Source organism: Marmota marmota, unplaced genomic scaffold (assembly GCF_001458135.2).
Source record: "Marmota marmota marmota unplaced genomic scaffold, marMar, whole genome shotgun sequence".
Taxonomy (NCBI): domain Eukaryota; kingdom Metazoa; phylum Chordata; class Mammalia; order Rodentia; family Sciuridae; genus Marmota; species Marmota marmota.
In genome coordinates this window covers 11,434,611-11,439,029 of record NW_025999900.1, presented here as the reverse complement: position 1 = coordinate 11,439,029, position 4,419 = coordinate 11,434,611, and positions in this window count along the sequence as shown.

Sequence of the window (4,419 nt, the reverse complement as noted above, 5' to 3'; positions counted from 1 at the left end):
TTTTTTTTTTTTTTTTTTAATTTTGAGATAGGGTCTCATAAGTTGCCAAGACCTGGAACTTGCAATGCTCCTACCTCAGCCTACCAAGTTGCTGGATTAGAGGCATGTGCCACCATGCCAGGCTTCAATGTCAAATTTTAAGAAACAAGGAAGTATTTCTTCCTAGATAGCTGTTTAGTTAAAAATAACATCAAATACTAATACAGGAATTCTCATCATAGCTTTAGTATCCCTTATCCAAAATACTTGGGACCAGAAGTATTTCAGATTTCTAATTTGGGGGGTTTTAGTATATCTGCATACACATAATGAGCTATATTGGGGATGGGATCCAAGTCTAAACATGAAATTCTTATACACCTTATACACATAGCTTGTGATTGTGACCTGTCACATGCAGGCATGAAATTTTCCTCTTAGGGTATCCTGTTGAACTCAAATAGTCTTAGATTTTGGAGCATTTCTGACTTGGATTAATAATATAAACTTACTTATAAAAACCATTTATGTAAGCCCCCAATTTTAAAAAGGTTACATTAGTATAACTTTATCACAATTTCTATTTCAGTAAGTATAATAGTAATAATAATGGCTGCCATTACTTAAGCAACTAGTTAATGTATAGTATTAGGCTTAGAACTTTACAAGCATTATTCTATTAGACAGATGTTCTGTAGCACTAATGTTAATATGCCTGCATCTTATAGATGAAGAAAGTACAACTTTGAAAAGTTGAGTAACCACCCAAGAATATAACTAGAGGGATAGAGAACAATGCAAACTCAGGCCTAATTCCAAAGTGGGCAGCCTTAACTACTACGGTATGTCTTCAGACAACATGCCATGTGTTATCTTAGGTTAATGAATTAATGCATGCCCTTTTTTATTTTCTATTTTGAGACAGGGTTGTGCTAAGTTGCTTGGACCTCACTAAATTGCTGAGGCTGGTACAGAACTTGCAATCCTCCTGTCTCAGCCTCCCACGGGGATTATAGGCGTGCACCACCATGCTGGCTATAAAGAATTTTTAAAGCAAAGGTATATTTAAAATCCTGCTTTTAGAAGTAAAAAAGCAGAAAATAACATTATTATAGAATTATTATTATAGAATATAACATCATTATAGAATATGTAACTTGCTACATAATTAAAAATTCTCACTTCTTAACAACATGAAAATGAGTCACATTTACTTCTATCCTTTAGGGCAATAAAACTGAACAATTTTTTTCCCAAAGAGAAGGGCATTAATTTTTCCTTTATAGGCCCAGGCTAATGGTATCAGATAAAGAATTCAACCAAAAGATCTCTGAAAAAAGCAAGGGAGAGTTAGCCCTGCTTTACTTTTCCTTTTCCCCATTTAGGAGTACTTAACCTAAAAAGAAAAGATGGCCATGATAACTCCACCACGGGGGTGGCGGGTGGTGGTGGTGGTGGTGGGGTGTCTGTAAAGGATCCTAGGGAATATCCTGAGGTTACAACTGAACTAATTTGGGAAGAAATACCACCATGCATATCTCATAACACTGGAGAGTCTTAATACAGAATCCTCAACTATTTAAATCTAAAAATCTAATTGATAATATATAGCTATATTAACAATTTAGGAGTTATAAGAAAATGTTACTTACAGGGCTGCTTTTCAACTGCATCGATGATCTTTTCCAGGATATCTTCAAGTTCCAATTCATTGGTTGATTGAAGAGCTTCTGTAAGGTACTTAATAGCTTCACTAAGAGAAGGAAAGAAGAGGCAGGTCACTGGTAATGAAAGGGTAAAAATGCTATATCAAAAAGCGGAACACATTCATCAATCTGGCATTAAATTAAGATTCACTCACTCCTCCTTTCAAGCAGTACTTACCTTTCCTGCACTTTCTGTACAAAACTATCCTTCTATCCCTTGCTAACAACAATTCTTTTTTAAGAAAATTTTTTTAGTTGTACATGAACACAATACTTTTATTTATTTATTTATTATTTTACTTATTTTTATTTATTTATTTATTTTTATTTCATTTTTTTATTTTATATGGTGCTAAAGATCTGACCCAGTGCCTAACACAGGCTAGGCAAGCACTCTACCACTCAGCCTAGTTTTTTGTTTTTTTGGAGGGGGGGGAATCAGGAATTGAACCCAGAGATGCTTAACCACTGAGCAACATCCCCAGTCCTTTTTAATTTTTTCTTTTGAGATAGGGTCTCACTAAGTTGCTTAGGGCCTCACTAAGTTGCTGAAGCTGACTTTGAACTTGTGATCCTCCTGCATCAGCCTCCCAAGTCACTGACATAAGTATGTGCCACCACACCTGGCAACATAACAATTCTTAAAACCCCAAATCACATCCTTCCTCTAAAGCCTTTCTAGATCAGTCCACCCTACTGCAATCTCCCCTTCCTTTTGAAATTGTTAAAAATCACATGTACATACCCTTTAAGTTTGATATATCACAATAGCCTCATATTATTTATTACCTTACCTTTTTTTTTTAGTTGTAGTTGGATACAATACCTTTATTTTATTTATTTATTTTTATGTGGTACTGAGGTTCTAACCTAGGGCCACACGTGCTAGGTGAGCACTCTACCACTGAGCCACAACCCCAGCCCTTATTACCTTACTTTTAAGGCAGGAATTTGTTTGCCTCAATTCAAATATCAGACACCATATCTGGAACATAATGAACATTTATATATGTAATTGATAATGCATTTTTTCAAAGTAAATTCCAATAATTTCATCATTGTTTTTAATTGTAAAATTATTTTAAAAAAATAGGCTCCAAAAACTTTGGGTAAAACTTTATCACGCCCTGAGTCGATCCCTAGCACTGCAAAAATAAGCAAATTTATATTTAAATTTATATTATATAAAAAAATTATATTATATACAAAAATTATATTTGAATATAATCACAGAAGCAACTCCCATATTAAAATCAATGAATTCCTGATTTAAATACTAATCATGCTCAGCACCACCTGCTTAAACAATTAGCTAATTAAATACTATTCTGTATTTGTAGCACACGACTTAATACTTTACATCAATATTATTGTTATAATCACAACATTAATTGTTCTATGTTGGGTTGCTTATTGTTTCAAATGTGGATATCACATCTCTCCAATTATAGATAACTGATAATTGAGTTATAGATAACTTGAGAACTGAAACTGTCATCCTTTACCAGTACCTAAGCACACTTGAAGGTGGCCCATAAATATTTGCTGACTGAATCCCTAAAATCACAAACATTTTAAGGTGACAGCTCTTAAGGTAGACCAAAACCTGTAAAGTCATAGAGGATCTGGCCCCTGCCATAGCTCATCAAGTTCTCTGTAGTTATGTTTGGCCTTCCTGGTGCTCTCCTGCTTCAGGGTTTTTATACAGCCATTTCCTCATCCTCTCTCTCCATCTAGTCAAATCCTGCCCATTCTTTAACACTCAACCCAAACCATTTCTTCAATGAAGCCCTTCCTTCATTCTATAGCAATTTAAACACCTTGTCATACATTTGTATAGCACTTCTTTCCTGGAATCCTTTCACAAAGGAAATTAAATAAATTTAATGAAATTAAAATTAAAATTAATTTAATGAAACTAAATACTAAGCCATACCTGTGTTCCTGGCCCCCAGGAAATGTAGAGCACTTATTTGTTTTGGCCTCTAAGTTTTAAGGTAACTTGTTATGCAGCAGTAGGTAATATACTCTCTTCCTCCACCCTAAAGCTCCACAATGTCTTACCCCAGTTGCTCCAGCACAGTGCTTTGCAGCTAAAAGATTTAAGTGGATTTCTAACTTAATGAATGAAAAACAGCTTAATTTTAGGTCAAATTCCAAGTAAAAGAAAAGTTAATTGACCAATTGCTCATATTGATCAATTGTCAGAAAATGTCAGAAATCAACTGAACAGAATTCATTATTTTCTTGGAGGGTATATTCACACTGGCTTTTGTTCACCACTAACACAAAACAATGTTACAAGTTCCACAAAACTGGGCTGGGATGTTGCTCAGTGGCAGAGTGCTTGCTAGCATGCATGAGGCCCTGGAGTCCATACCTGAGATCGCTAAAAATAAATAAACAAAAATCCAAAACAGAACAAAAAAACTCTACATACATAACAGCAATCAAAACCTGATTCAGCAAGCATTTAAATATGTATAAAATTGTATTATAAAAATACAACGCAGATTTAATGAGCGTGATCTTGGATATAGTCATTCGATATGTTCTAAAAAACACATATGGTCAGGAAACCTGACTTTCTGAGACGTTATAAAGGGAATCTTACAAAGAATCCAAGTGGACACCTAAAAAATCCATTTAATTATACTGGAAATAATAAATAATCCAAAACTCCCAACCCGGGAGGGTTGGGAGGCCCACAGTTTCTGCAACAATATAAATTAGC